The sequence below is a fragment of the Prionailurus bengalensis genome, chromosome B2 (assembly GCF_016509475.1).
Source record: "Prionailurus bengalensis isolate Pbe53 chromosome B2, Fcat_Pben_1.1_paternal_pri, whole genome shotgun sequence".
NCBI lineage: Eukaryota > Metazoa > Chordata > Mammalia > Carnivora > Felidae > Prionailurus > Prionailurus bengalensis.
The window spans coordinates 29,279,593-29,291,744 of record NC_057349.1 but is presented as its reverse complement, the minus strand read 5'-3'; the positions used below and the strand labels follow the sequence as shown (position 1 = coordinate 29,291,744).

Here is a 12,152-nt window from a genome sequence, read left to right as displayed (position 1 = left end):
TCGGTGGTTCCGAGTGGTGAGCAGCCAGCCTACCCACGCCCACGCGCCTCTGCTCTGGCAGTCCGGTCACGCCTCGTGGCCGCCCCTCCGGCGCTCCAAATGTCTGCCCTGCCTTTTTCTGAAGGGCCCCCAGTGGGAGGCGGCTGCGTGCTCTCCAGTTAGCTCCAACCAATATTTGGTTTCCCCCTCTTCCCCTGGCTGCTGTAATCTTAAACTGCCAAAGCTTAGAGAAACGCATGCCCTCCCCCAGCCCCCGCCCCGGCCACCGTGAGAACCATTTGGTGGCCTCTTTAAGAATTTTTATGATTTGGAGAAGAGTCTCTGTTTTAATACGTTATTTTTTCTGTTTTTGAAATTGGAGCTTTATTATTATTAATGCTTATTTATTTTTGAGAGAGAGACAGAGTGTGAGCCGGGTAGAGACAGAGAGAGAGGGAAACAGAATTGGAAGTAGGCTCCAGGCTCTAAGATGTCAACACAGAGCCTGATGCTGGGCTCAAACTCACTAACCACAGGATCATGATCTGAGCTGAAGTCCCACGCTTAACTGACTCAGCCACCCAGGCGCCCCTAAAATTTGGAACTTTAGACTAGGACAGCCTGCAAATTACAAACTCCCAGAGAGGGCCATATTGTTTTTGAGAGCCTTTTGTCTTGGCTTGTCACTCTCCAATGAGCTATCTCTGAACTCCTCTTTCCAGTCCTCTGTCTCCCTGAGCCTAACCCAGTGTCTCTTAGCTTCACTTTGCCATCTGTCACCGGGTAGCCACATCTCTGAGAAGAGCCCTCCTTGTCCAGTGTGGTCCCTCAAAGTTTTCCTCATGGGGCTTGGGGTGGTGGGGGTGGGGGAGATGAACACTGAGGCTAGCAGGTAGGTACCCCACAGCCTCCCTGTTCCCTGGGTGACCTGCATTTGGACATCACTGAGGCCATGCTCTACGAAGAGTTCAGTCCTGCGGGGCCTGAGCTGTCCATCCAGGTCTTTGGATACATGACTACCAGCCGCTCTCTGGGTTATGCCTATGTCAACTTCCAGTGACCTGCTGATGCCAAGGCAGACACCCTGAACTTTGATGTGATTAAGGGAAAGCCAATTCACATCATGTGGTCTCAGAGGGATTCTTCTCTGAAGAAACCTGGGGTGGGAAACATCTTCATTAAGTACCTGGACAAATCTTTACATAAAAAGGCATTTTATGATACTTTTTCTGCTTTCGGAAACATTCTGTTTTGAAAGGTGGTGTGTGAGAACAGCTTTAAGGGTTATGACTTTGCCCATTTCAAGACCCAAGAGGCTGCTGACAAGGCCATCGAGAAGATGAACGGCATGTTCTTCAATGACAGCAAAGTGTTTGTGGGCAGATTCAAGTTGTGAAAAAATCGGGAAGCCGAGCTTGGAGCCAAAGCCAAGGAATTCACCAATGTTTATATATCAAAAACTTTGGGGAAGAGGTTGATAATGATAGCCTGAAAGAGTAGTTAGGCAGTTTGGTAAGATCCTACGTATCAAGATGATGAGTGATCCTAGTGAGAAATGCAGAGTTTGGCCTTGTGAGTTACAAAAAAGACGAGGATGCCAATAAGGCCATCAAAAAAATGAATGGATAATAAATCAGTGGGAAAATCATTTTTGTAAGCTGTGCACAGAATAAAGTGGAATGGCAGGCTGAGTTAAAACAGACATTTGAAAAGCTCAAATGAGAGAATTAGTCGATATCAGGGGGTAAATCTCTACATTAATAACTTGGATGACACCACTGATTACGAGAAATTAAGAAGAGTTTTCTCATTTTTTTAAAGTTTATTTTTATTATATAAAAACAGGGAGGGGGACAAAACATAAGAGACTCTTAAATATGGAGAACAGAGGATTACTGGAAGGGTTGTGGGAGGTGGGATGGGCTAAATGGGTAAGGGGCGTTAAGGAATCTACTGAAATTATTGTTGCACTATATGCTAACTTGGATGTAAATTTATTTATTTAAAAAAATATTTTGTAATGTTTATTTTTGAGACAGAGAGAGACAGAGCATGAACAGGGGAGGGGCAGAGAGAGAGGGAGGCACAGAATCTGAAGCAGGCTCCAGGCTCTGAGCGGTCAGCACAGAGCCTGACGCGGGGCTCGAACCCACGGACCGTGAGATCATGACCTGAGCCGAAGTCGGATGCTCAACCGACTGAGCCACCCATGCGCCCCCTGGATGTAAATTTAAAAATTAATTAATTATTAATTTAAAAAAGAATAAAAATGCTATTATCTTGTTAGGATTTGGGGACAAGGATATAATAAAGCATAATAATAGTAAAAAAAAAGTTTATTTTTATTTATTTTGAGAGAGAGAGCAAGCAGAGGAGGGGCAGAGAGAGGAAGACAGAATCCCAAGCAGGCTCTGTGCTGTCAGCATAAAGCTCAACAGGAGGAAGGGAGGGGGTTGAACTCACGAACCATGACATCATGACCTAAGTAAAAGTCAAGCGTCAGATGCTTAACCAACTGAGCCACCCAGGTGCCCCAAGAGTTTTCTCCTTTTGGATCAATCACCAGTGCTAAGGTAATGCTGGAGGGTTTGGCTTTGCTTATTTCCTAAAGAGGCAACCAAAGTAGTCAATGAGATGAATGGATGCACCCTGGGCTCCAAGCCACTGTTATGTGGCTTCCCAGAGGAAGTCAGAGGGAAGAGGCTCACCTGACCAACCTGTATATGCAGCAGGTGGTTGGAATGAGAGCACTTCCTGCCAATGCCATCTTAAATCAGTTTTAGCCTGCAGCTCATGGTTACTTTGTGCCAGCATTTCCAACAGGCTCAGAGAAGACCTCCGTACTATACACCCCATATTAGCACAGATGAGGTTTAATTCATGCTGGCAACAAGGTGGGAGACCTCAAGGCTTCCAAGGAATGCCAAGTGCTATCTGCCAGGCTGGACCTTGTCCAGCTCTTCACCATTTGACTACAACTGGTAATGCTCTGGCCTTTTGTGACCCCTGGGGTCTGAGTGCCCAGACCCCTTGGTGGGGCTGGTGCCACCCAGTAGGGGCTGACTGCTGCCAGTCTGAAGGTGTTCCTGTAACTGTGCAGATCTCAGCACCTTGTACTGCTGTTGCTGCTGCTCCTTGGGCTGCTGCACCTTACAAATACACCTCCAGTGTCTGTAGCCCTAATCCTGCCATCCAGCCTCTGCAGGGACCCCAGCCTATGGCCCATGTGCAGGAGTAGGAACCCCTGACTGCCTCTATGCTGACTGCACACTCCCCCTCCTCCCTGCTCCCTGGGAACAGAAGCACATGCTGAGATAATGTTTGTTCCCACTCATCCAAACAGTGCATTCAAACTTGGCTGGAAAGATTGTAGGAATGCTGCTGAAGGTTGACAGCTTTGAGCTGCTGCACAAGCGGGAGTCCCCCAAGTCTCTCTGCTTCAAGGTGGATGAAGCCGTGGTGGTTCTACAACCTTATGCCAAGAAACAAGCTGCCCAGAAGGTGGGTGCTGTTGCTGGTTCTACCTCTTAGACAAGGAAAAACTGATTCAAAAGCCAAATAATCCTTCATGAAAGGTTTGAAGGCTCAAGGTTTGTAGATTTCCTAGTTTGTTCTAAGGACCTCAACAGTAAAAACAGAAAATTGGAAATTCAATAGGTCATTTTATATCAAAAGGTCAATTATGAAGTACCTAGAAATTTTCACTTAAAGGAAGATAGTCTCTGGGTTCTGCTATGGCCCAGACTTTCTGCCCTGCCCCCCCCCCCCCCCCGCACTGTGGGTTTTATTTTTTTCACCCAGGAATTGGTTTTATTTGATGTACCCAAATTTCTCAATAAAGAAAAAAATCTCCATATAGATGTAATGCCAGAATGTAATAAGTGCTTAAAAAATAAAATCATGGTGGGGTGGGGCACCTGGCTCAGTTGGTGGAGCATGCAACTCTTGGTCTTGGTATTGTGAGGTCAAACCCCACACTGTGTGCAGAGATTGCTTAAAAATAAAAAAAATCTTAAAAAAAAAACGAAAAAAAAAAAAACACATGGGGACTCAGGAGACAGCAGGAAGAACTCCCAATGGTCAAAGCCAGAACAATTTTACAAACAAAATAAAGAAATATTAAATTATAGGCCAAAGTATAAAATAAATATCCATGAGTCCACAGTGGTATAAATGACCCAATGGAAAGGATAGATAAATCTCCCATACAGAAGAATTCAAAATAATTTATGTGGATACTCTGCCCTGAAGAAAGTGGACCATAATTCCTTGCCCATAATGACTTATTTCCAGGGTATGGTATGGAAAGAGACAAGTAAAAAGTAACTTTATAGCATAGAAACCTGGGAAACACTGGCCTGGTAAAGTGAGATGAAGAGTGAACCCCAAAAGACACATCTATGCCTTAATCCCCAGAATCTGTGAATGGAAAATTCTTTGGAAAAATGGTCTTTGCCATTTTTAAGTTATTTTGCCATATTTAAAGATCTTGAGATGAGGAGATCGTCCTGGATTCTTCAGGTGGACCTTATATTCAAAGACAAACGGCCTTATAAACAGACACAGAAGAAGAAACATAAGGAAGGTGATATGAAGAAGGAGGCAGAGATCTGAGTAGTGCAGTCTCAAGCCAAAGAATGCCCAGGAGTGCTGGGCAGCTGCCAGAAGCTAGAAGACACAAGGAATGGAGCATCCAGAGCATCCAGAGAGAGGACAGTCTTGTTGACACTTTGATCTCAGAATTCAGGCTTCCAAAACTGTGATAGAATAATTTTCTGTTGTTTTAAGCCAATGAATGTGTGGTACTTTGTTTCAGTTGCCACAGGAAACAGTGATAAATCAAGTTGGTATTATGTGTCTTTGATATGTTGTGAGAATGGCACTTCACCTGTCCCCAAACCCATATATCCTGTGATCAAAACTTCCAACTGAACTCGAGAGAGATTCTACTGTATACCTCACCAGTACTCCTTAAAAATGTCAAGGTTATAAAACAAAACAAAACAAAAAAACAAACTAGGAAAATCTGAGAAACTGTCATAGTCAGAGGAAGCTAAGGAGACATGAAAGGGACCAAATGATAGAATCCAAGAAAGGAGGGGTGCCTGGCTGGCTCAGTCAGAAGAACATGGAACTCTTGATCTCTGGGTTGAGTTCCAGCTCCAAGTTAGGTGTAGAGATTACTAAAAACAAACAACAAACAAACTTAAAGGAGAAAAAAAAATCCAGGAAAGGAAAAAGGACATTAGGGAAAAGCTAATGAAATCCAAATAAAGAATGCCATTTAGTTAATAATAATGTATCAGTATTGCTTCGTTAGGTATGAAAAATGTACCATGGTAATAGGTTAATAATAGGGGAAATAAATGTGGGATGTATGGAAATTCTTTATTATCTTTGCAACTTCTCTGTAAATCTAAAACTATTCTAAAATAAAAGGTTTATTTTTAAAAAGGACACCCAGGAAAAGGATAGGGAGTAGAAGAAAACATCTATTTTTCCATTTACCTGTGTGTTGCTACCGCAGGGCAGTAAAGAAGGGTTGTGGGAGAATATATGGAAACTTCAGAGGCAGGGCAAGGCTGCAGAGCGCTCCTCTACGATCCCTGTCCCACCCCCAGCCAGAGCCCTGTGGAGTCCAGGGGTGCCCAGAAGGCGGCTTCTTCATCGAGCTCCCTCCCCCGCCGAGCATTTGTTGCCCAGGCTCCAGGTTAGCCCCCTCAGCCGGACTCGACAAACACCAGTCCTTCCCCGCGGCAATGCAGAATCGGAGGGCGGCAGCGCCCCCGTGTGGCACAGAGCTGAGGACAGGAGCCCTGGGCTCCCTCTTGACCTGCTCAACCAGGACTTCCCCAGAGCCACCCTAGGCTTCCAAGTGCACAGAGCTTTGTAAGCATGGAGGAGCCCCATCTTGTGCCAAGTTCAGGGTGTGAAGTGTTTCCCAAATTCCACAATCACAAAGATGTTTCCTCCTTGCTGAACGACTGTGAACAGCCTTCAGGGCAGAAGAAGGTCTGTAGGCTGTATTAGCTGGGTCCCAGGTCCACGGTGGATCCCACATAGAGGGTACCCCAGTCCTCAATTCCTCAGACTCCTGGAATGAGACTTTGGACTCTCTAGTCCCTGGCACTTGTTTGGCTGATACTTCCAGAAATGAAGGCATTGCTAGGAATCAACCAGGTGATTTTCTCCATGCCTAGTATGGCAGGGCTGAGGGCAAGACATGGCATAGGAGCTGCAGACTAAATTCAGTTACAAAGAGATCCACAATGAGACTGAGTGGGGCATTCACCCAATATCCACCCCAAGATCCCAGGGAAGTCCCTCTGTGACTGTTCAGAACTTTAGGGCCCAGGCATCCCACTACCACTCCCCTGGACACCAAGGGTGAACCCACCTCCCATGTCAGACCACCCACTCTCATAGTCTGGATGGCAGCCCTTCTCCAACAGGAGAGTTCAGAATCTGCCTCTTTTCCTTTTCATGGACCTAAGCAGACATGAATCTACTGTCTCTACCACCTCAGGCTTTCCTCCCTGCCACAACCAATTTCTGAAATTGAAGGTCTTGCAGTTCTAAATCCAAATCTAATGTCTGTTTCTGCAAACTAACCAGCGATTTGGGGGTCATGGCTAGGGGAGGGCCCACAGGGCCCCACATACTGCAGCTAAGCATAGAGGCGCCAATGGTCTTATGGCTTTGATTTTGTTGTTTAAGAACCCCTGGACCTGGCCCAAGAGGCTGGTAAGAACTTCATCTGGGACCCATGCATGTGTAGCTGTATCTAGGGTAGAGAGGGGTAATGAGTTCTGGGAGGGTAGTAAGTAGCCTCATCTCCCTACCCACCCTCCATCCCCCAGATGACTTCAAAATCACATACTAGGAAAATACTCCTCCTGCGACAGACTTAATTTTTTTTAATATGAAATTTGTCAAATTGGTTTCCATACAACACCCAGTGTTCATCCCAACAGGTGCCTCCCTCAATGCCCATCACTCACTTTCCCCTCTCTCCAACCCCCCATCAACCCTCAGTTTATTATCAGTTTTTAACAGTCTCTTATGGTTTGGCTTCCTCCCTCTCTAACTTTTTGTTTCCCCTTCTCCTTCCCCATGGTCTTCTGTTAAGTTTCTCAGGATCCACATAAAAGTGAAAATAGGGGCGCCTGGGTGGCGCAGTCGGTTAAGCGGCCGACTTTAGCCAGGTCACGATCTCGCGGTCCTTGAGTTCGAGCCCCGCGTCAGGCTCTGGGCTGATGGCTCAGAGCCTGGAGCCTGCTTCGGATTCTGTGTCTCCCTCTCTCTCTGTCCCTCCCCCGTTCATGCTCTGTCTCTCTCTGTCCCCCCCCCCAAAAAAAAGTTGAAAAAAAAAGTGAAAATATATGGTATCTGTCTTTCTCTGTATAACTTATCTCACTTAGCATAACACTCTCCAGTTCCATCTGTGTTGCTACAAAAGGCCGTATTTCATTCTTTCTCATTGCCAAGTAGTATTCCATTGTATATATAAACCACAATTTCTTTATCCATTCACGACAGACTCAGTTTTAAGGAGTTGCAGTTTCTAGATTTATTTGGTCATTATTTATTTAACATCTACCATGTGTTAGCCACTATTCTAGGAAGTTGGGATACATCAACCAAAATAGGAACAATTCCTTCTGTCATGGAGCTTACATTCAGATGGAATATATGGCCAATAAATAAAGTAACTGATGTCAATTATAGAGGTGTCAGTAAGTAAAGATTGATTTAGAGATAAAGAACAAGTTACGTTATGTGAGGAAGCTGGTTGCAATTTTAAATATTATCTTCAAAGTAGGCTTTTCTGAGAAGTGACATTTGAGCTAAGTCCTGGGGGGCCTAGGGAGTGATCCCTCTGTTTGTTGGAAAGAAGAGTATTCTAGATCACCTCTGCACAGACCTGGGACTCTACTGAGGAAAGCATTGAGGCTGCAGCAGGAATGGGAGTGAATGGATTTCAGGAAGAACTTCCTGTAGAGGAATTGTGGGGATCTGGGTTTGCATATCTCATGACCTCATGATCTGTTCCTGCCTACCCCTTACTGGCGATTCATGAAACCCTTGAGCCTGGAGGGGAATTCAGGGCCTGTGAGTGGAGGAAAGATGGGAGACGAGGGAAGAAGCTGAAGTAGATCCTACCCTCAGCTTTGTCTCTGCACTCATTTTCTCCTGCATCCAGTTTGATGTGTAAGCAATTCTGATAGGTTCAGCAAATCCTAGAATCTCTGGATCTGGAGGAAAGTAGGATGTAACACTAAAGAATTTCTAACCCCTGTAGGCTCAAAACAATACTTTCAAAAAATGTTAAGTGTAATCAAAAGAATATAAAATAGTTGATCTATAATCTTTTATATAGATTATATGCTAAAACTATATAACATTTTAGATGTATTGGGTTAAATAAATATTATTAAAATTAATTTTATTCATTACTTTTTACTTTTTAAAATGTGGCAAATTGAAAACTTAAAATTACATATGTGGCTCAGATTATAATGTATTGGATAGCACTGTTCTAGATGTTTACCAAGTTTAGCTCTTAAGTTTTGGTCTAAATTCCTTTTCAAGTTAGTTTTTGTATGTGTTGTTTGTTCTTTTCCTTGTCAATTTGTTCCAACTGCATTTGTTGAAAACACTATCCTTTCCCCACTGAATTACATGAAGAGCTTATAAGCATATATGTATGGTTCTATGCATGTATTTTTGTCCAGTTTTCGTAATTGTTTTCTGAAGGACAACTTTCCAGTATACCTCTTCATGTTGCATTACCAGAAATCTTACCCTGCAAGAGACTTTTGGAAGGGAAGGTCACAGCCTATAATTAGATCTTGTAAGTCCAATACAGGTCCAAACATCAGAGATTCCCTATTCAGGTTTCTCAAACCCAAGTAAGATTAGGCCTGGACTTTGAGGCCCCAAATCCCTCAGGAAATTACTGACTTTATATCACCTGCAATAGTAAAGAAGGATGCCTCATATCAAATTGGCTTCTTTAGTATTGGAGACAGCAATTGCATAGCTGAGATTTTTCCTATAAAATCAGAATCCAGTCATTAAAAAGGCAGCTAAGTTTGAACGGAAGTCTTGGAGGCAGTTCAGTTAGGTGTTAAAGAAGCACTGCCTTCGTCCTCCATCCTCCCCCAAAACCTTGTGTACCAAATCCTATAACTGGTTCTAGTGTTTGGCAATGAGACTACCCACTATTCAAACTCCAAGGAATTCCTCACACTCTAAAGAGTATGAGCTCTTTGAGAGCTGCACTGGTGTTATTGATCCCTTTGTGAACAGAGATAATTTTATCAAATAAAAAGTAATGACTCCTCATCCTACAAAGCAGTTTTTCGGAAGCAAAATCCCATAAAGTAGTACAAGTATAAAAATGTTTCCATCTAAAATGAAATGCCACACTGATCCAGGCAGTAGGCAAGCATATCTGCCACTTGTCCCCAAATGCTTAATTGGATATTGGTGTGGTGTGGTGTAGTGTGGTGTGTGTGTGTGTGTGTGAGACAAGGGGCAGCTGTAGAGAGGGAAAGAGAGAGAAACAGTCATAGGAGATTCATCACTTAAGTTCCAGGGTTTGGAAAAAAGGTATATTCTATGTTCTGCTTTTCAGAAATAGCTTCTGGTTTGATACTGTGCCCTGGTCAATTCTGAATGCCACCACCACAGTAAATGACAGTGACTTATCATGATCTGAGTTTTATATATTTGTATATTTTATATAAAGCAGCACTCCTTTAGCAGGGGAAGTGTTACATATGGCATCAGACTTGAGCAGGCCCTGAAAGCACAGGTAAGTTGTGTAGCCAAATGAAATCCATTCCTAGTGTTCTTATAACTGCTGCAGAGTCCATTCTTCTTTGTTTCATACTTGTAATCTGTGAGGAGTTCCCTAAAGCTGGTTGACTGCAGTGGAAAAAATTGAATCTGGTTTACATATGGTTTTGAATATACTTTGAATAGCCAGAGGTGGACTATTACAGCATTACAACCCCATTCAAGGATGATCATAAAGAACAGTGGGGAAAGGGAAATCCTCTCAGAGGGAAGATCTTACATAAGACCTTCTTTAAATTCTCTTTGTCAAAAGGAGAAATGTCTTGTGGTTGAATCCTCATCAATGCATGGCAGTAGTTAATTGTTTGCTTAGATGTTCAGTGACTTGGAAGGAACAAGATGGGAAGATTTGTGATACACATATTTGAGGATAAGGTGTGAATCACTTACATGACACATTAGGTGTCCACACCTATTCTAATGCTAACAAAAATGGATGAAAAAAATATATAAAACTTTATTAAAAGATCAAAGGACTTATACTTTAGTGGGGATTGTCCAGCCTGAAATCAGGGCACTCTGAATTTACTTTTGTCAAGAGCTCATCTACTTAATGTGGAAAACTTAAGATTTAGTTTTCATGGCCTCATAAGGCATTTGGTATAGAAGGCAAAGCCCCAGGAGCCCTCAAAGTAAAAAACCTAATAGGATGATTTTGATTAAGCAGGTACTGCAAAGTGCCAGTTCCTTAGTGTGAGGTAGATGTCCTATGCCCAAGGAGCCACAGAGCCGGTTGCCTTGATGCTGAGTAAAGTGGGAGGAAAAACTTGTGCCTAAATTTTAATCATAAGTGTTCTCTCTTATGGATTTTCAGCCCAACTTTATATTACTTGGGTGGTCTGGAAATCATCATGCTATGAATTCAGGGAATCTGGTGCAAGCAAACCCAAATCCTCTCTGGAGGAACCTATTATCCATGCTTTGAAAATTCAAAAAAATTACTTAATAAGCAAAATAAACACTTGACTCTGAATAAGGAAACATATTTTCACAAAAAACAAGACACCATAAAAGATCAAGCAGAAAAGACAGCAACATCATTTAATTTAGAAATTAGAATAACGAAAATAGGTTATAAAATAGCTATGTTTACTATGAATAAAAGAAAACTTTAGAATATTTTCAGTGAACCTGGGTGACTCAGTTAGTTAAAAGTCCCACTCTTGATTTTGGTTCAGCTCATGATCTTTCAGTTCATGGGCTCAAGCTCCGCATCAGGCTCTGTGCTGACAGTAGGGAGCATATTTAGTTTCTCTCTCCTTCTCTCTCTGCCCCTCCCCCCACTCATGGTCTCTCTCCCAAAATAAATAAGTAAACTTAAAAAAATAAGAAATAGGGGCGCCTGGGTGGCTCAGTCGGTTAAGTGGCCGACTTCGGCTCAGGTCATGATCTCACGGTCCGTGAGTTCGAGCCCCGCGTGGGGCTCTGTGCTGACAGCTCAGAGCCTGGAGCCTGTTTCGGATTCTGTGTCTCCCTCTCTCTGACCCTCCCCCGTTCATGCTGTCTCTCTCTGTCTCAAAAATAAATAAACGTTAAAAAAATTAAAAAAATAAGAAATATATAGTAATTAAAATTAAAATCTCAATGGATTTTTTCAGACCAAGACAGATCATTTGATAGAAACAGACCATTACTAAAGGAAGCCTTGGAGAAAGTACTTCAGGCAAAAGGAGAAGGGTGTAAGATTAAAGACAAAAATAAATAAAAGTAAAAGTAAAATATGTGAGTACAATTTAATGAAGATTAACTATGGAAAAAATTAAAATGTATGGTGACATTCAAAAAGGTATTATAGGGGCGCCTGGGTGGCTCAGTTGGTTAAGCGGCCGACTTTGGCTCAGGTCATGATCTCGCGGTCCGTGAGTTCGAGCCCCATGTCGGGCTCTGTGCTGACAGCTCAGAGCCTGGAGCCTGTTTCGGATTCTGTGTCTCCCTCTCTCTGACCCTCCCCCGTTCATGCTCTGTCTCTCTCTGTCTCAAAAATAAACGTTAAAAAAATTTAAACAAACAAACAAACAAACAAAAAACCCCAAAAAGGTAGTATATAAGTTGGGAAGGAATAAATAAAGTTAATTTAAATCAAAATTCTCTCTTTCCTCCATGATAATACTGGACTTCTTTTCTTTGTATTCTGATTTAAAAATTTCAAAATAAAATTTTCCTTCATTATGTGGTCTATTTTTGTTAAGAGAATATTCTGTGGGTCTTTCCAGATGTTATCTTTCCAACTTACTGCTGGATCGTTCAGTAAGTGAAGTGCTCTAAAATTATAATAATGAATGTACAAACTCGACTGTAGACTTTTCATT

The 12,152-nt window shown here is 42.7% G+C and overlaps 1 pseudogene; it reads left to right on the top strand.

Annotated features, from left to right (window-relative positions):
* The first annotated feature begins 236 nt into the window (after positions 1 to 236).
* On the top strand, positions 237 to 5,007 carry LOC122490429 (annotated as a pseudogene).
* Positions 5,008 to 12,152: the final 7,145 nt, after the last annotated feature.